The 21,379-nt window shown below is 39.9% G+C and overlaps 1 protein-coding gene across 1 annotated transcript in view; it reads left to right on the top strand.

Moving 5' to 3' along the window:
- LOC119650292 (putative transcription factor SOX-14) overlaps positions 1-21,379 on the top strand; it is a 341,739-nt gene that overhangs the window by 247,677 nt on the left and 72,683 nt on the right. The window lies entirely within an intron of this gene.

Here is a 21,379-nt window from a genome sequence, read left to right as displayed (position 1 = left end):
GACATTCTGCTCCTGACTTTATAGTTAACTCATAATGGTCTAGGTAAATCAACACCGGAATTTATAAACGGCCAAGCTGGTTGTATTCTTGCAGATTGTAAGTTCCCCATTATTTGCTGGAACATCTTTGACTTCCTTCTTTGTGATCTGGTGAGAGCGCGTCCCTTTAGCGGTCAAAATTTCTGACTGGTACTGACTGGCAAGGCTTCTGCCCCCTCGTGACAGTTACACTGATAAAGTTCAGTTTTGTCACGAGATGAGAATTTGGCAATAACATCTGGTGTTTAGCATCACATGCAAGTGTCGAATATTCTGATCGTCCACCGACGTCCAAAATTCGTTAATCATCCAGAAACGGTGATAACTCATTTAATCAACTTTTCTATTCGACCTTTTCATGCTGTTGAAGTTGACAAATCGCCTCCTTGAAGTTGTCTTCAAGTGTCTCCTCCTTGAAGTGTTTCGAGTACTCCGCTCAGCTCTTCTCTTGTAAGTGACGTGTGAATGACTTGATTCGATCGAGGATTCTTTGTTTGGTTACCGAATCTCAGAAGATGCTAAAACTCCGAGTTGGTTCAGAAAAAAATTGCCATTTTTGGAAGTCACGTCTGATCCTTTCTGCTAGTTCAACAGCTAATTTCACAGAACAGAGCTCCGTCCTAGGGATAGTGCGCCTTGTCATCCTTTGGTTTTTCGCTAAGACACAAAACTGTGCACGGATAACTTTCCCTTCATTGTAAACATGAAACCTCTATTGCCGTTTTCCAGAGTTTTCCAGGAAGTAGTTTGCCTTGCGGTCTGCCTTTAAACACGTGCCAGGCGCCCTTGTTTTTCTCAGCCTAAATTCCTTTTGCCTTCCAATGACTTGATTTATTATCGAAATCCTCGTGCTATTAGAAACTGTCAGACTTTAGAGCAGTGTTCGGTAGGATTCGAATAGTCTTCAAAGTATGCGAGGTAGGGTTAGCACACGTGACCACGAAAAAGGATTCCAATTTGCATGCAAATAATATTAACCTTGATATGATCCATCCCATTTGATTCAAGATTGACACTCTATGCTCGCTGCTACTGAAACCACTTTCACGTCTGATTATTTCCAATCCCTGATGCTGCCTCTTCTTCCATTTGGAGCTATAATGTCAATTTGCCTAATTGGGTCGAACTGAGGTAGTCTCTCTTGTAAAGGAATTCAAGGCTCATTTTAGCCTGTTTACCTGCCTGAAGTCAGATAAAATTACGTAAGATAGGAGGCTTCAATATGTGTGAAGGTGCGATGTATTATTTATCCATGTGTGGCTCACCTGATATTCTGAAATTGAAAATCTACTTCAAAACAGTGGGAGTCCTCATGTGAGACCTTATTGAGATTCGTCCCTAATTGTCTGTGATTCGCTTGAATATCAAATTAAATAATCCCGAAAATTACAAATATTATCGAAAATCAATTTTCATTAAACATTTACAAATTGCCTACCCTCATTGTTGTTCCTGGTTTCCCCCGGTCAACCCAATGAGTGTCCTTCTTATTGAAATTATTCTATAAAATTAGCAGAAAATTGCAGAGGACGACGGGAAAATAAACAAAATATGAACAATATATTGCACGTAATCACATGAGTGGATAGAAATAAATCACAAAGCGGCTAATAAACGACAATTCCATGTACAAATGGTAAATTACATACATGATCCCGCAGGGCATAATATCTTGTCTACCGAGCGTAGGTTGCATTGGTAGATGCAAAGCTACAGTTATGAATTTCCAGTAGCCACTTGCATATCATATGCATCCGTGAGAGAGTTGAAATGCAATTGTGGCATGATTATAATAACTACCTCTAGCCTGGACATCCAGTTATTAATATTTTATAACACATTTGCTTTAAATATCATCTCCCAACCTGCCAGGTCTTGTTGTCCTCTCCGCCGCTTTCACCTCCTCGCAATTTACGTGATCGTATCTGGTGCTTCCAATCGAATTTACGCTGGCAGAACATGCAAGTCATGTGGACTCGTATGCAAGCGGTTCGGATGGGTGAGTAGCCTGAATGGTGGGTAACCTGTGTCCTTAGTCATAGAAAACCAATAAGTAGCCATGCTCGTCATCGGCGGTATCGTCTCTGCGGTCAATCATTAGGAATTTTCTTTGTAAAAGTTTTCTAGGAGACGGGGTAGCATGGAAAATGCATGCATTGGGGTCTGGTTGGGTTTTTTTGTTGGGAAATGGATTTGATTGACTGAATGGATTAGGGGGGCTGAACAGAACTACTCCTCGTTGGAAGGACTAATTGGTTTCAAGTTTTGAGCCTTTTCCTTCCTGAAAGATTTGAGCAATGGAGGGGAGTTAGTAGCAAATCTTCCACACAAATTGGAACCTCTTCGCTTTAAGCTCAAAAAGAGGACCCGCTGAATTAGGTTTCGAACCCTTGGTGTTAGGTGAATTGCGTGCCTTCTTAAGGGTGGACTACCATTGACTGTGAGCTCTTCCAGCATCTTCCCAGTCCTGAGCTATTGTCCCAACAAAAACGCTCTCTGCAACCGTTGAACGAAACGCATATTTCACCATCAGACGCGCGAATTCCGCGATGGCTCCATAAATTCAATTTCATACTCACAACTGTTATATTCCCGACGTCATCAGCAAATTTATGTAGAATTCACCTCAAACCCGGTAAAACTTGGAAACTCCATTTAACTGGCTACGAAACATAAACGGTCAGTCATGCCATGGTTCAGTTGCAATTAATTGTTGAAATATCAATTTTTCAGGTTGCATGTTCAGTTTCTGACGTGTGCTTCGGTGTCTGCCTTGTTCGCCAGCTAACTTTCTTGCTGACCGTCATCATTTCTAGTCAATGGTGGAAGCAAAAGCAACAGTTTTCATATATTGTTCACATGAATTTAAATTTTCCCACTCCCTATTCGTTACTGTCATGTCGGGGTTCTGTTGTATTGTTGCAATTGTCCAGACCTGGATGCCAAGCAACACAACCACTGAGCACTACATGCTCGTTACGTGCTGGCATACTATAATGTCCAGGAGTGAGGCACAAAAAAAAGTTCATATTTTCGCACAAAAGGCTATTAAAACTAATGTCCTCACACAATACTTAAATGATTGTGCCAGGTAATGAACATTTCGTGAATAATCAAAGAGAGCGACGGCAGGCCAGGCGCAGACATTTGGCCTCAATATTGAGGTGGCTACCACTGGCTACTTGCTCAGTACTTTCGGCAGGCCACATATGCACATATGTTATATATGAACTAAAAGTTATACTTTATGATTTTTTTATTTAGAATATGAGCTGCTGGCGGAGTATTGTTACCTGGCCGATATGCATATGCAATGGAGCCCATCAGGCAGTGAGTCACGGGAAAGCTGATCATTCATACCTTAATAGCTGAAAGTTAGCATTGTCGAGAACTTTTTTTTTTCGCTAGTCCCTCCATGAAATATGAAAGTTTGAGTGACAGTTTTAATTTTTAATATAGAATCGAGTCAGCCATCATCTGTGCCAAATTGTCTGCCTCTCTCATGAAGGTGTGGAAATGCAAATGGCTTTCGCTCTCTGCCTGAAATCCCCAATTTAGTTGTGAATTGAAACTGAATAATTTATGCATCATTAACAATTCACGCCTAATTTGCAATGACAGTTTAAAATCCGTTTTCCACTCAACCTGTTTTGAAATTTCTCCATGACTTTCTCATATGTAAGCCGTGCATACGCTACGGGTCAGCTGAAGGGGCCAATTACTAAGTCGCGCCCCCATGCAATCAGCTCCCGTCGAGAATGTCTGATTCATTTCGAAACTAGTGCAGCGGAGTTAGTATAGTGCGGCGATAGCAGTAATCAATAAACAAAAATGCGCAATTTGTTTTGTAATACGGTCAAATACTCGGTCATTGGCAGTAACAGCAGAGCCACCCTGAAAAACGGGCAACAACAGCCGCTTATGTGGTTACAACTCTCTGCAGAACCTTGCTCCTTCCTTCCGCTGCCCTCGTGAATTTCATCAAACTCTTCCTCGTTGTATGACTACAGCAAAATGAATATTATTTACTCCACATTCCAGATTTGATACGTTTTAGGTTGAATTTGTATTGGTCGAATGAAAGTAGTGCTTGGTCCTCGTTATCATATTCATGAATTTCACACACAATAGTCTGGAGGACGGACGAATTGATGACTGATGACACATTTCCATTCAAATGGGTTTCAGGGGGGAGGGGGGGTTTCTGATAGTAGAAAATAACTGGGCGAAATTTGAGCTTGGTGTCGTAAGATTGGGAGTGAAAATGTGTGGGGTGAATATTTGTTGAAATAGAATATGAGATTATATGTGATAGGAAGGGTGGCTTAGTGAATTCAATTTTCATGGAAAAAAAATATCATTTGGTCTGGAATTTTTTCCGACTGATAATGAAATCGATTCAGGGAAAATGAGGATTCTTTTTGGAATTCCATGCGGTAGTATCAGGATCAGTCAAATGGAAAGGGGGATTTTTTTAGTAGCGTTAAGACATTCTTTCGGGGGGATGGGGGTTGGGCTGCGGGGATTGGGGCACCCCGGGTTCGACTTTTCTCTATATGAACTCGAGTCCAAGAGACAGCCTACAGAGGTTTCCACTCCGTTTTCTTTCCAGCCGAACCCGAGTCCAAGAGTTGGCATACAGAGGTTTCCACTCCGTTTCCTTTCCAGCCAAAACCTAAACCTTTCTTTAACAGCTCCAATAGATCATAGCTTCACTGTGACAAATTTGGCCTCTAGGATGACTTCTAAGTGCAGAAAATCTTTTGTGCGTCCGCAAATAGTTTCTATAATACTTTGCTCAGCTCATAGCAATAATAAGTGTAGCTCATTGCTTGGAAGAAGATCGCAGAGGAAGTATGCCAGAAGAATGTTCACAAAAGCCCAAAACACGGTGTTAACAGAGTATTTGTTCACGGTTTTGTTTGTCAGGGTAAAGGCAAACTTGTCAGATGCTGCCTCACCTCTTCCCTGTGTGCCCGAAAGTAGCTGCAGGTATTGCTGGCTTCGAATAAATTAAAACATTTGACCTGAATATGGCCATAGAACAGCTGGTGTGGAACCTTGACTGGTCTAAGCCTAGAGAGCAGGCCTATTTGTCTGACTCTGCTCTCAGAAAAGAACAGCCAAGATTTCAAACCGGAAGTCTCACGGTCGTTAGTGGGGTTTTCGACTTTACATTTAGCTGGTTTTGGTCACCCTGCTCTGTAAGGAAGAGATGAGGCAGCGTCTGAAGAATTTGCCTTTACCTGACAAACAGAACTATCAGCAAACTTTTTTCAAAAAATTGGGTACTCGCCTGAAAACAGTAAAGCCCGCACACTAGGCTCAATGAGTAAGTAGCTTTCTCAAAATTAGTCTGGTCTGCTATCTAACTGACCCCTCGATTTCCAAACAGTGTCAAGGATTCGCCTTCATTTTGGAAGGAATTGTGTCTTAGCCTTTATTAGTGTACCCTCACGCCTCAATTTATACCTTTTACTCACTGGTTTCGATTCAAGTGCATAGGAATGAATCCATGTCTCCTCATAGATGAGTATACGATTCAGATAACCTTATATTTCATTATGATGAGACTTTGATCAATGATGAGGGGTCGAATTTCCGCGTCATTATTGCAAGATTGTTTTCTCTTAAGATGCAATGTTGCCAATCATTATTTCTGTGTTCCATTCTCTGTTCTTGAATTGAATTAAATTTTCCCCCTTTCTTTCATTAGAAACTTTAGAAGAGTTCGTTATATAGTAGAAATAAAAACCTTTTTGCACGCTTATCGCCCTCGTATCGACTAAGTGCCATCAAAATTGGAGGTGATCGCCCTTTGAAATATTGATTTCGGTGTAACTCCGCCGTTTTAAATCCTTGCATCAGATTTGAACCATTATTTCGACGATTACGTACCAGATTAACTATCTACGCATGGATCTAGGCTTATGCAGTAGTGAAGCAGCCGCAGTTCCAAGCTCTTGTTGAGCCTATTGTACTCTCCTCTGAAATCGCCTATAATATGGCAACCATAGGCTTTTAGGCAAATCTGAGGACCTTCTCCACCAGTATTCTGAGTTTAAAAAATATTTTGTCCTTATTCACAAAATAGAAGCTCCTAAGAGCGGGTAACCCATTGGGCACATAATGTAGATTTTGGAGTTGTATAGGGGACCTTGTTGGCGCAAATATGCCTTTTTCAAAAGTTGAGGTAAAAAGCAATGTCTACCATAATTGGGGCTCAAATTGTTTAAGGCTTTAAGCCATTTCATAAAATTGGAATTTGGACAGAAGCATCGAAGGCCCAGAAGCGGAAAGTGCCCAATTGTTTCTGAGCAAAATCGTTGCATTGAGAGGCTGATTCTTAGGTGGATGTTTTGATTCTTTGCTTTTAGTTCTTCTCTTCCTTGACGGTGGCTACAAATAATTTACAATTCGGTGTAAACACTCTAAACTTATGTAGGCTGGACTTTGCTTAACGATCATCTTTCCTAGAAAATGTAAAAGGAGTTCACATTTCTTGGAAGAGAAGGAATTAAAATCCAAACAATGTTGAATTACAACAAACTTCGGGTCAGATATGATATATGTATATATGAAAAGCTACGACCAAAACATCTATAGTGTTCGGTAAAATTTTCAATTTCAGGATTGTTTGGAGCAGGATAGGTAGAACATCTAATGAGAGAGAGCCATCAAATCAGAGTCTTCGGAATTTCTTCAGATGCTGAGTTACTTCAATAATTTAGGTCACCTGTCATCAGCAGGAATGACGTCTATGTTGACTTATCAAAGAGATTAAAATTCTTCTAAAAGTCCAAAGGAGGAGGATGGATTCCTGCATTCTTCAGGCACTGACAAGCGATTATGCAGCGTAGCATCTAAAGGAGTTTGGAAGAACATCAACACCGACGAACTTCTGGACTAAGAAAATCAAGTGACAATTAGGCAGGAGTATTTGATCTGGAGAACGCAGAAAATTATATTTTCCGGAATTCATGAGAAGTCTAGATCTACGAAAAAATTAGTGTAAAGAAAAAAAATAAATGTAAAAACACGAAACTTGTTGTTTTCTTATGTATTCATAGAAATGTGAATGTGTCAGGGTAACAAGGTTTACACCTACCAATCACACAAGAGAGTAAACCTTCTTAGCCAACTATTTTAAGATCTTCTACTGAGAACCTTATATAGACTGAACACCTACTTGCTTACCCGAAACCTTTTAAATCCGACTTGGAATGAAGAAATTTGCGGAATTCCAAACAAAGTTTAGATCATCTTTTGATAATTTTCAAACCTCCTTGTTTTCATATCCTGTGGAAACGCTTATTTCTTGTAAACTTCACCACTTGCATTTTTTCAAGTTTCTCAGTTCCCTTTTTCCTAGGAAAAATATTTGCACTGACTTCATCAAAGTAATCCTGCACCGCAATTGACTGTTCATTGTTCGTTTTGAACTTGGCGACGCATATCACATTACCGGGGTGGTATTTCTCTGTTTCGCATTTGTCTTTTAAGGTCAGCTGGAAATTACCGTTATCGCTTGTTAATTATTTGCTTCATTTCTAGCCCCCCCCCTCCTCATCAATACCCGTAATTTAAATTAAGCAATACACGCCGCCTCAGTACATATTTCCTGACATCACCTCATTGTTCCAAAAGGAGAGACATACTTTTGCTCCTTTGCAGAACTGGGAAAAGTCGTCTTTATTACAATACATCTTACTCAGAATCTGCTGGTTCCTAACCCTGTCAATATTGGATATAGGTGTCTATTAATAGGTGTAAGACTGTTGCTTAATTCGATTCAAACGACCTTAAATGGACGTTTGAGGAATTAATCAGCAGAGAATTCTGAGCTGTGAGCAAGTAAACGTTTTCCTCCTTCTTTAGTCTTTGTCGTGTCCAATAGCGGGGTCAGCTCGTCTCGACCGATTGGGCTTTTTTCCTCGGTCATAGGCCTGATCACTGTGGAGTCGAAAGACTTCACAGTGTTTCTTCATCAGTAACTTAGTATAAATATATTTGCCCTTCGAGGCTTCACATCCATATCCACTCATTTTGCTCTGAGATATTCCGTTTTTCTGACAAAATGGATACCAATTTGCTGACCTCTACTAACGGTGAGTCGTAAGTGATTCAGTTGCTATTTGATTGCAGTTTCGATCTAGGCATTCACGCTGGCCCTCCTAAAAGTCCTGTTTTCGTCTAGTAATTTCTAATTGATCCGCTTACAGAAAATTCTGAAGAATAAAACGTAAATACTAGTATTTCGGGAACAATTTATTCCCTTCAAAAATGCTTTCTATCTGCCAAGAACCGAAAAAAACAAAGTTACTTTTTAATTTTTGTAAATATTTTGATCGCTGGAAATGTGATGTGATTTCAAATCGGTGGGAGTTTGCTTCCTACTAAATTTTCAATACCTGAAAACGGCCAAAAATTACCTTATATATGTAGGGCATTTGGCATAGGCACGTAGCATGCCTGTTAGTATGAGGTGGGTTTTTTTAGCCAATTTGTGTATCGTCTAGAAAACAAGCTTTCCTTATTTTGTTAATAGATGTATTTCATTTCTAGATGAAGTGTATTTCGGGAACCGGTTTTTTCCTTCTTCAGTATGAGGTCATTCATTTCAAATTGATTCTAGACGTGTTCTAGAATCAAGAGCGTCCTTGTAAAAAAGATATAACTTCAATTTAAAAAATGCCATAAATAGAAAATGACGGCTCTGGGAAACCTCCAAAAATGCTACACATTAAATTATTTTAATTATTGAAATTGGTAGATGCACCAATGGAGCGGAAGTTATCTGTTGATGAAATGGAGGAAAATTGAGGCTTACCACGAGGAAGGCATGAACAGCCGTCAAGTTGTCAAAAAAATGATCGATTTGTTGACCAATCCAGTTGAAGATGGTATAGCAAAGATTTTTGGGCCTCGTCCTAGGCTCGAAGTATGATATACGAAGCGAATTTGAGCTGACCGTCACTCAAATGCGTATCTATATATAAGTCTTGTGGCATAAATTTTTTCTTCTTATGACTCCTCGCACCATTCGGAATTTCGTGAAAGTTTCTCTAGATATCATCGCTGGCTCAAATCAACACCGGGTTAAACCATGACTAAGACTAGAGCTCATTTTCAGAAAGAAGCCGAGCGGAACCGTCGAACTCTGATTTTTTGGGTATAATTTTGAAGATCGGTTTGTGCCTGTTGTCTTTTGCCCAGCATCAATAAGCGGCCTCAGCGCATTGCGTTATCTGAGTGGTGCCTACAACTTGATTCTAAATGGAGTTTATCCAACTGCCAAGCTCCTCAGCGGACTTCAGTTCTTTGGCAAACATGTGTGAAGTTTTGGTTAGGAGCGCTAAAAGATTGGGACGCTTTGCGTGTCAAAAATATTTACCTTCTCGCCTGACTTGTATTCTTTGGAAGACTTGTGGAGAGTGCTAGTTAAGGCGATCAAAGTGGTCTAGTTTGATGGGTAGACCATTTTGCACTTGATAAACTTTCCTTCTTACCAGACTTAAATCCTTTGGGAAACATGTGGAGAGGGTCGTTCGCTGGGATTAGAGGACCAGTACGCTTTGCTCATCAAATACCTGATGACAATTTTTGGGGAAACGCGCGAAAAGTGGCGGTTAGAAGCGTTATGCGTTTAATATCCGCTGTTGTATCGTAATTGTGTGGGTTCTCCAAGAATTAGCTGGAGGGATGAGCCAGTTTTCCTTACTATTTGACGATGGGCCAGACTTTGTTTGGGGCTCCTTTGTCGTGATCTGCTCCTAGCTCTCAAATTAAAGTAAAAAAAATGCAAATGGTGGTACGGATCGTCGTGCCAAGCAAAATTTTGGAGGTGGGATTTAAATTCTTCCGAATCCAAAAAAGTTATTTTTCGTGAGAGTCGGTTTTTATGGCGTCTTTTGTTTTTATTTTTATTCGAAATGGTTAATTCCGATCGTGCCAATATTGCCGTAGAAAACACAGTTTTTAGCGCCATTTTTAGGGCATCCATAATTGATTTCTGCCTGCCTCTGAGCTTCGGTCTCCGCTTTGATGTAATTGCAAGGATATCTGATGTTCGCTTAATTAAGTGTTCTACTTTACTTTGTTTTCTATTCGATTTTTTAGTTCAATGATCATTTTTAAGCTTTGTTGATGCTGTTCTCGCAATTGTCAAATCTTGAGAGAACAATAAATCCTTCCATCAGATGGAAGCATGAAACACGATTGTATTGAAATGGATATTAGTCCTGACTTCCTAGGGCATGTATTTCTTTGACGAAAATAGTACAATTGATCTGCTAAAGATTTGAGTACTGGAACTACGGCTTCTTCCTTCAGGAAGAGATCCTAAAATTCATTTTTTCTGATCACGTGGGCAGAACGAAGAGCCTGGAAATAGCGAATGGTAAGTGCGGATCCGTCGAGATCATAACCGCGGGGTCAGCTATCCTTGCTAGCTTCAAAAGCAGGGGTTCTGTCATGGTCAGAGCATGTCATTCTTCGTAATCCTCCTAGTCATGCTCCATTATTACGAATTCCCAATCAGAGCTTTAAGAAAACCATGCGATATTTGGGCAGCGGTGGTGAAATTAATTATTAAAAAAAAGAAAACCGAATGATGGCGTTGTCGTAGGGAGGGGACGAAATGCTTTTTTTTGTATGGATCAGACGGAAAGTGCCATCCGTTGTCTAAAATGAAGGGAATTCACGGAGACAGGAAAAGGGCTTTAATTGTTTAACTTCTAGTCATCATGGCACATCTTTTTTGGATATCTATGAAAACAGATTCCTAAAATGCAAAGGCTAAATAATGGATCAGAGACGTTATTTTAAAATTAACGGTAGCATATAATATCGGATAACCTATGGAAACTTTTATTTTGAACATTACTATCTCTCACATTTCATTATACAAAACTTCACATGTCCTTTCATCGATGCATGAGACTCTACCGCAACCTGAAAAGCAAAGCAAACATGGAAATATCGTGCTAACCTAGCAGAAGGAAACACGCGAGTTAAACCAGAAAATAAAAAAAAAAAAAACAAAATGACAGCTCAATCTCCTACCCCAAATGAGGCTCGGCTTTTGGGATTCCCACCCTACCTTGATATCCAAGAACAGGAGCCTCCTTGCAGCGAACCAAAAGGTTGGTCACTTCCCAAACAAGGAAACGCGAAAGAACCCAAACCAAAATCGCAAAATCCCGCACCCGCCAACAGCTGTTCGTTTTTCCAACCATCGAAATTGAATTCCTCTTAACTTCTCGAACCATAGAGCCGGCTTCGCCACCCTTAATCGAACCGGTGTGTGCTCAACAGCAAAAATGCCAGCAATATGCCAATATTTGCATTTGGATGCATAACATTTCGCCTTAGCCAGAAACAAACGTTTGAAATGCAATTTCTAAAACGCAGCATAATCAGGTCTGTGGGGAAAACAACGAGTCTTTAATTCACTTTCTTGGTTTTTTTTTGTGTCTAATTCTGTTTGGCCAAGAAATTGTTGGCTTTTTTGCCTTTCGATCTCATCGAGTTGGGCTTTTTTCCTTTTGGGTGTTGCATTTCTCCCACGAGTTATTGTCTGGTATCTAAGCGATTTAGTGGCTGCTTTGAATATTCATATTATTTTAAGCATTCACCCTCAAACCTATGAATGGAGTCTCCGTCATTGGGGAAAATATCTATGCCATTAAGTCTGACGATAAGAATAAAACAATTTGGGAATGCATAATTACTGAAGAAAAAGTTAAATGAGCCATTAAGGAAACTTCCAATATAAATCAAAGAAATAAATCTAGCAATATCGAAATCTACAATGAGTTAGAAAAAAAGATTCACGATTGTCGGATAGTATCAATAAAACACTTCACAGTCAATTTTCCCTGAAACTATTCGAAAGAACTAACAAATCAACTGCAGAACTAGGAAAAAAAACTTCCATAACAGATCATTCTCCGACTCATTCTCATATTATCCACTTATAATCAGTTTCCTAGACTGGATCACTATAGATTTGTGCTGTTCGCAGTTCATACCAACTCCATCAATCCATTGCGAGCTGATTCGCTACTCACCACAATACGCCGACATTCAATTCGCCTCATTAAACTGAAATACCAATTAGCCATATTGTAGGAAAGTCAAGAAAAATAGTCAGAGTCTCTTCAGAATGGATTTGTAATGAAATTTATTTAGAAGAAAAAAAAATAATTCCTTTGCCATTCGTCTGGCAATGGATACTTAATCGTTGACTAGATGCAATGATACTTGTAAGATTTGTTGGGTATTTTTTTCTTCCTGGAGTCGAGTGAGGCTGTTTTTACATAAAATTGGTGTCTTATATGGCTCGTTGGAATATCCAATTAGTTTAAGTCACGATTCGGGTAAATGTAGGAAAAAAATGGCTGTGATTGCTTACGGAATATTGTTTGTTTCCCCGTGAGGTGGGACAAAAAACTTGATGGACAAGATGTGAAAAAATTTAGATATTGACTCAGTACCGAACGTTAGAGAGGAGGACTCGGAGTTTAAAGGTGAGAACTAGGAATTGATTGGATTAGATGGGTCTGAAATCAAGCCTCGCACCATTCCAAATTGTATCTTTTTATCATGTATCTTTTTTTATATGTATCTTTATAGATTTCTTTCGCTCATTCAATCTTTAATCTAGATAATTTTTAATCTCCATTCGATTAGCATCTACATTACTCCATCTACAATCAGGTTGAGCTCGTAACTACCAAATTTATTCCGATTACATAATATGAACTCAACAGCAATATTGATTCGAATTTAAAATGCAACAATCGATTTTGTTCCACCTTTTTTACGTGCCGATACCAGTTCTGAATTATTGGAAGTTCTTTAATCGTCCAAGCCCCAAGTATCTACACCTTTTAAAAGCAACTTAAATAATTACTAGCAAATAGCAAAAAAATACTAGCTATAAATAATTGAATTGACTTTGCTGCTCCGGTGCACCAACAAGTATCTTATTCTATGAAATTCATCACAGACAGACAGCCCGTCGCTGTATAATTGACTCCGAATTACAATTTTCTACCATTTTTTTTCTGTGTGCTCAGAACTCTATTACTTGGCCTTGAGCTTGATAAATTCTGAATTGATACCATCAGGAATGGGGCATGAATAAAAAGGCTTAACTATTATAGAAAGATTAAAAATTATTATTCAGCGCGCAGATACACGATATACGATACCCTTTTCACGGTGCCACTTTTTGACACCATCAGGGACAGTAGCAATTGTAGCGCAGTCTCCATTACAGATAGATACAATAATTGACTTATTAGCGACACTTTTTGCGAAGTCATTGCTGAAAATAATATCAGTGACATGTGACAAATGTCGAAATTCAAGTGGCTGGTATTCCATCGGTTGAATTAATTGTTCTGATTGCGGTTTTAGGATTTAATGTTGCCTTGTGCAGGTGAGATTTGATTTTTCCTAGCATATTATGACCTCTAAGACATGCAATGGACGGGCAGGATCGAGTTTAATTATTATCATAATTGGCGCTGTCGTGAAGCAAAAAATGAGGGATAGTTGTGAAAAAATTGAATACCAATTTACATCTGTTGGAAAGAGGAACGAGATATTTTTTGATACTAATAAATACTTACCCAGATGCTGGGAACTGAATTTGCATGTCGGAAACAAGTAGTATTATGACAGTTTATCATGGAAGGTCGGTTGTTTTTGCTGTAATGGTTTCTTCTTTTTCATTAAAAATGTTGGAGATTTTGCTACGTGCTATGTCTGTATCCAGAAATTGTACAATGTTTTGCTGAAAATCCAAACCTAGTTTCACTTAACATCCTAGACGAAGCACCTCGAAAAATCTGGGCATTTCCCACAGGCTACGCAGCCGGCCATCATAGCCTTGTACTCAGCGACGACATCTTCCAGGTTGGTGAGGCAGTGCAGAGACACGCTGAACCGTCTGGACGGAACGCTCAAGGTCACCCTCCTCTGGATTCCCGGGCATAGGAATGTAGAGGGGAATGATCGGGCTGACGGATTGGCCAGGCTCTGCTCTGCTCTTGGCAGCCCTTAGGTTAATATAGTCAGTGTTTCGCTGGCGGCTGTCAGGGGCAGAGTCTACTTGCACTACGTAGCAGCCGCGGGCCTTAGATGGCGAAGGCTTACGAGCTGTGCTAAGTCAAGGAGAATTTGGCCCGGTTATAACATAGACCCATCACGAGAGCTCCTGCTCCAGACGCGAGTTGTCAATGTATCAATGATGTCACTATTTTATGTTTAGCATGCTTATCTTTTATGGAAGAATTTCTGCAAATAACTGACGCGTGCGAATGCATTCAAGACTACGGCGGTCTGCACAGAGCACTGGCCCATAGGGGATTATGCCGCTAGAGTCAACAAACTCTCATGCACTTTCTCTGCTAGAGTCAATGGACACTGGGTAAACCGTTCTGTGGGGACCTCAGAGAAATTTCTAGCTGCAGGGTGGGAGAGCTGCTCTCCGTCGTGAATGCAACGGACTGGCTCTGAAGATCCGAGCCGGCTAGACTCTGCCTCCCTGCTCTAATGCCAGCAGTCACGGAGTTTGTGGCATCAAAACGGCGCACCACAGCGCTAATTGGGCTCCTCGGAGCGGCCACTGATACCTACCCTTCATTTAATGAAAAGAAAGACAAATTTTATTTTGTAATGCCGAATACTAGGTTAGACAATTAAGTAATGAGACTGATTTTATTACCGCGCTTGTGGTAAACCTGCAACCTTCAAATGCCCCTCCCCTCTCCATTGATATATTCACCATCGCTTTAACTCGTTTAGTTTGCCTGTTGTGTCGTGTTGAGTAGACGTGTGTTGGTGGCGCTCGTCACGAAAATGGAGAAACGAAATCTAGAGTAACGCGTCGCGATGAAAATTTTGCACCAGGTTGGGCGAAACAACTTCGGAAACGTACGCTAAAGTTGTAAAAGTGTATGGTGATAGTGCTCTTAATCGTGCCCAGGTGTTTCGATGGCATAAAGAGTTTAAGGAAGGGCGTGAAAGCGTGGAAGACGAGGCGCGGAGTGGGAGACCAGTCTAGATGCGGACTGATGGGAATGCGGAACGTGTCCGCGCCCTAATCCGTGAAGATGATTCCAAAGAACCTTTCTGAGGAGCAAACGCAGCATCGAATGACCGTCGCAGAAGACTGTTTGGAACAAGTGAAAAACGATCCCACGGTGCTTGATCGAGTTATTACAGGCGAAGGGGGGTCATTATAATAATAATAATCGTTGGCGTTGTTTGAGCACTTCATTCAAGACTGTAGCGGTACACTACAGGATTACAGTACCCTGTAGCAGGCAATGTGGTCAGCATTGCACTCGCCCGAAATTATTACCCTGATTTGACTCAGGTACTCATTCACAGCTGAGTCGACTGGTATCCGACGTGAGATTTGAACCGCGACCTTCCCTATGACAGCCTAGTGCCCTAACCACTGGATTATCCTCCGTTATTGCATGTTTCTCCCTGATGTTGTGTCTGACTACCAATGATTTGAGGGTATGTGTTGGTCTGCTTTTTGCTTTCGCCAGATTTGCTTCTATATATTCGTAGAACCTCGTTGTTATTAATCTCTAGTTTGCCCTATATATGAGTTTTCACAATCGGGTAGGTTATCCTGATAGATTCCGCTGTTCTTGCTTCCTTGGGGTCTTTGACGCTTCTTAATTTTGTCTTCAGTTGATGTGGTCTGCTGGTAGATATCACCTCGATGTCACGTTTCCTTAGGGTATTTATCACCTGGTAGCTAATTTGGGAATGGATGATTGGAACTCGACGTTTTTTAGATGGTCCCGCTTGTGTAAGGAAACTATGACCTCACATTCAAGAACTTGGTTTTAGACCAGAAATTAAGTTATCACTGAGGCAGGGGATAAGTGGTTCCCGAAGTATCGGTATTGACAATTAAAAATAATAAATTCACTAGGGAAAAGGGCTATGTCCATTGTCCATTTATTTTTTTGCTCATTAGAAACACCAATTGCCAAAATTGGGAGATTTTTTCAATGGGAGGAAAGTTATCCATTTATGAAAACAGTCAAATTGGGCAATTGTGGTTGGCCGAAATCATTTGATGAATTCTCGCCCAATTCTTGTAAAGATGGCCTTGGCAAGGGTCCTTGTAGTCATTCTAAACTTGGCGCACCATAAATGAGGCGAATTTGGGCCAAGATGTAAGTGTGTAGAAAATGTCATCAGGTTATTCCTTTCCATTTTCGTCATTTTTTACTAATTATTCCTTCTTGTTGAACCCGCTCCTTTCTGCGGTTTCAATGATGTGGCGTACTTTTCTTCTCCATTCCCTTTATGGTTCTGAGTGTTGGCCGACTATAAAAGACAATGAACCGCGTCTTGCGGTAATGGAGACGAAGATGTTCCGTTGGACTAATGGCATGACACGCCTTGATCACATCCGAAACGAGGATATCTGCGATCGTTATGGGGTTGAACCGATCGTGGAAAAATTAAGAGAGAGGTAGCTTCGACGGTATGGTCACGCAATTCGTGCTAACGAGAATTCACTTGCCAAGATGGTCTGAACATCGAAGTCAATGGTAAACGACCAAAAGGCAGGCCGAAACAACGGTGGCTTGATACGCTGGATGGGGATTTAAAACCCTCGAGATTGCACCCAGATCAGGCATTCGATAGAGCCAAATGGCGAAACCGATCATGAAAAGCCGACCCCGTCTGTGAATGGGACAAAGACTCAAGAAAAAGAAGACTTTTATCCCCCATTCCCACGATGATTCGTCGATATTAATTAGTTTTTCCTCTAAGTATGCCAGCGCTTCCCTTACTGGTATACTAGGGAAGAGGGCTTTAATGTCAAATGAAACCATACCTTCCTCATCCGAAAGTGTTTCCGTGTTTCCAAGTTTTTCAATGAGCTCTTCCCAGTTCCTTATAGCTCATTTTCCCGTTCATTCCCTAGCTCGTTGAATCTGCGCAATAGTCATCGTGCTATCTTCTGTGTTGGAAAATTTGTCTCCGCTATGATTTCATGCATCTCATTACCTGATTTGTGTGTCTTTGGTAGACATCTGATCCGAGAAAGAGACGGGTTTGTTGTCCTAAACGCTGCTGGGTTCTCTATTACGTTTGACAATTCTTGTAAGGTCTTTTCCATTCGTTTTATGGAGTCCGGCAGTGGGTTCGTTCTTAATTCGTCGATTCTTTCTTCCATGCTCGTTCCGTTCCTTTCTACTGTTTTTTCTATTCTTCTGACTATTAGTTTTCGTGTCGCTTCCTTTCGTTTTCGTATTTTATGGCAGTTTCAATGTCAATAATGATTTCTTCCCTTCGAATTTTATTGTTGGGTCCATTATTAAGGAGCTGTAGTTGTGCTTCTGAAAATGTTTCTGAAGATTTGTTGATGACAAGATTCGGGATGATTTCTACTTTGCCCAAGATTTCTGATGGCTTTTTGTAACTTAAAAGTTTTAGTCTTTTCGTCAGGATCGCTTGTTTTCTTCGCTTTTCACGTTAGAAAGCCCGCTGGACTTTGTCATGGCCATGGCATGGTGGAGCCTTTCATATCACGGAGTAACTGATATTCATTTCTGCGAGGCCGCCATCAAAACCAATGCGAGTGTGTACGAAAAGATGTTAGAGGATATAGTCGAGCCATTAGGTGAATCTCTGTTCGCTGGAAAACCGTGGTAATTCAGCAATGGTTAGCGGCCCATGTTTCTGACTTCATAACGGCGGATGAATGAGCCTCAGGTAGCCCGGATTTGAATCTTTTGGGCTAAGTTAGAGGAGACTGCCTGTGGTCGAACTTACACCGATTTCGAGAGTTTGAAGGCCAGCATTGTGCGTTTAGCTCGAGAAATGCCGCTTTACACCTTGCGTGAAACAATCGGTGCATGATCTCACAGACTTCGGGCCAATATAGCTGCTAGCAGCGGCCATTGTGATTAATTTTTTTTCATTTGAAAGCTCTACGTTTCCCTTTCCTAATGGTGTACTTTTCGATTGATTTGATTTATTACTTCTTTGAGAAATAAAGGTTTGTTTGACTGACAGAACTTATGGCGATACTAGGTAAAATAAGCCGAAAAAACGACACACACAACCGAAAAAATAACATTAGTTTATATATTTATAAAAATTTAAGATTAGACAACTCACAGCGGCCATGTTTGAAGCGTGACAGTGACAGCTGCTGTCAAGGTTTGTCATATCATCATAAAAAGGCTAACGTTCTCATAATTTTTGAAATTTGTACAAATATTTTATCAAAATCCAACCAATGTTGTAGTTAATTCTTTGTGTAGAATGCGGTCATTCTAAACTAGTCCGCCCCGTTGGGCAATAATTGCCTTGTTGGGAAATTAGCGACTGTGATGATGACATAATGATCCTAATTTAAACGAAGATGCAAAATATCTATAAGTTTTTAACCGAACCATATCAGTTTTTTTTTTTTTAATAAACAATGTCATATCAGTTTTTTAAACAAAGACAGGCCTTCAATGCATCTTTAATAATCATGAAAACAAATTTTATTACCATGTTTTACTCGTAAGATTCGAAATAATTAAACTACTGCCCCAATTATTCTGTCACTAAAGCTTATAACATTCATTATTACCCTAAATACCGATTGCCATAAAATTTATTATATATTTACAAAACTACCCTCAATTTCAAGTTTGTTGTAATAACATATCTTAACGTTTTCAAACCAGGAAACCTATACAGAACGGAGAGTAAAAAAAATAACGAACGAGGAAAATTCACCAGAAAACTCAGAAATAATAAACTAAATACAAAAGCAAACAAACATGAAAGGAAAGTCTTGTTAAAGATTAGTATCAATTAATGCAAACAATTCTCTTCTATTTACTATGATTTAAATCTATTTGCAAACTAGTAGGTTGGGTGGAATATATGCACACATGTGTGTCACTATACGTGCATCTATAGATGTATCTTTATATATTGTAAATCAAGTTGTATATTCCCATATGCGTTACAAAATCATTTGTGATTTTTACTGTCGTTAGTGATATCAACATGTGCAGCTTAGTTCTTACTTAATTATAGCTTTCCGTATCATTTTCTCCCGCTGCCATATTCTATTGTATTATATCATTTAATACAAACATCAATTGTATATACACATATCAAAATGTTTGCATATGTACGCACAAGATTACATGCATGTAGAGTATATACAGATTGTGCGTTATCAATATTCAAAGTTGATGTCGGTAAATAGCCCGTCCTATATCGTTTGGCCCATCAATATCAACTCTGAGGGGTGCATTTTATAGAATATTTTAAATGATGTAGTTGCTAATCACATGCGTTTATAAATTTGATAATAAATTTAATATCTGCTCTCGTAATATGTATATATGAATATTTAGCTTTATACAACGGGTAGTGAATGGTTTAGATAATTTTATTCAGAGAATTCGACCATTCTGCAATGCAGGAAATATTGAATTTCACTCGATAGATAATATCACAGTAATTTCTCCTGGAAATATTCGTCAGCATGGTAATAAATATTTCTAGGAAAAGTTGTCATGCGACTCCCGTTATCTGAACTATATGCCACTTTGTCAACCATAAGATATTCACATAAATATTTCTTCCTTCTTATTGATTTGCTCTCGATTTCCTTTTTGAACTGCGACGCATTGCCTGTCAATGTTTTGCAGATACTAACCCTGCCGAACTGGGACAAGCACAAAGCCAAAAACAAACATTCATGACCAGAACTAGGATTCAAACTGAAGACATGAAGTCTGAGAGGCTGCCGTTCAACCATCTCGGCTATCGTATAGTGGAAGGAATTCGTTAATTCCGGTATCACAATAGGACAATATTTGTTGTATTTGGAGGCCTTTCTGTATTTGCTTTCTCACTGACAAACTAGTAATTAGTTGTTGAGGATGCTGGGAGTCCTAAAACCGCAACCACTTGATGAGGGACTGGACCACTTGGGAAGCATCTTACTTCCTATCTTGCGCTCTACCGACTCCTATTTTTTGGGTTAAACACCTAAATTATTCAAAAAATTTGACTGACGGTTTCATCCAGGGCTGAGGCAACTCATCAGATGCTGTCTCACCTCTGCCCTGGGAGCAACTCGTAAGCCCGAATGCTTACCTTAGATGACGATGAAAGGCATTATGGGAGGTTCCCCTCTGGGTCGACACCTCTAGGCCTGACTTTAAAATGTTGCCCCTTTTCATGTGTTAAGATAGCTCTGTGCTTGTGATTGACTGCAGTTAATAGAGGTGATCAATTTTAGCCATGACAACCATTACTAACTATTAAAAATGGCGCCCAATGTGGGGTCCTTAAAGCTACACGAAGTTATAACAATATTTCGTTTTGATTGCTGGATGGAGAAGATATCAGTCTTTCGACTAGTTTTGAAGCTAACACTTAGCTCCTCATGAGTTCCAGAGGGTTGAAGAGATGGTGTCGAAGAACACGGTGCGGAGAATTCTTAAATTAATTTTGCTTTGAACTTTTCAATTTTGAGTCATGTTTTGTCTGTGACTTTTCATTTTTTATAGAATCGCTTACAACAGAGTGATACATACATGAAGAAACCTCTCTATCTATTCCATTTTTTCTTGGGACTGTGTATAGTGAGGATATCAGAGCCACTTCTACGGTAATTAAGTCAATTGGAAGTCGATGTGAGGAATGACTTTAGGTGCAATTTCAAGAAGATTTTGGTTGCCCAAACACATGTGGCAGCTTTCAGGACTCCCACCGAAGATTTTATGTCACACTTGAGCCAATTCTTGAGTGAGAATGAGCAGCGGGGAGGAAGGTGAGCACTGGTTCACCATTTTAAAGGATTCTTCCATACTAGCTCACAGATCCGCCGAGAAAGCTTCCTTTTATGGTAACCTAGTGTATTTTATTTTCGATGATCGAGTGAAAGCAGTGTTGTAAATTTACTAATTGAAATTAACCGCCGAGGAGATATTCTGATTCACTGATGAATTCCTATACCACGTTGAGGCCTTAACAAACACACTCGAATGTAATTTTGGGATGATGCGGTAGAATCATTACCTCCCACGAAGTGTTAGTCACTTGGATGTCCGCTGCGCTGACAGGGATCAGTTTTCAGATAGGTTAATCTTGATATAGGGGATTGGAGTTGAAGTTAGACTCAATAGAACCAGGAGCCGTTGGATGAATATTTTAAGCATATCTGAAGGTATCTAAATCATAACCTTCAGCACAAGGAACGAAGTTGATTGTAATGCGGTGGAGATCTAAGACCAGATTTGATGAATTCTTTGCTCCCATTGCCAAT

This window comes from Hermetia illucens, chromosome 1 (assembly GCF_905115235.1).
Source record: "Hermetia illucens chromosome 1, iHerIll2.2.curated.20191125, whole genome shotgun sequence".
Classification (NCBI taxonomy): domain Eukaryota; kingdom Metazoa; phylum Arthropoda; class Insecta; order Diptera; family Stratiomyidae; genus Hermetia; species Hermetia illucens.
This window is presented reverse-complemented; position numbering and strand designations above follow the sequence as displayed.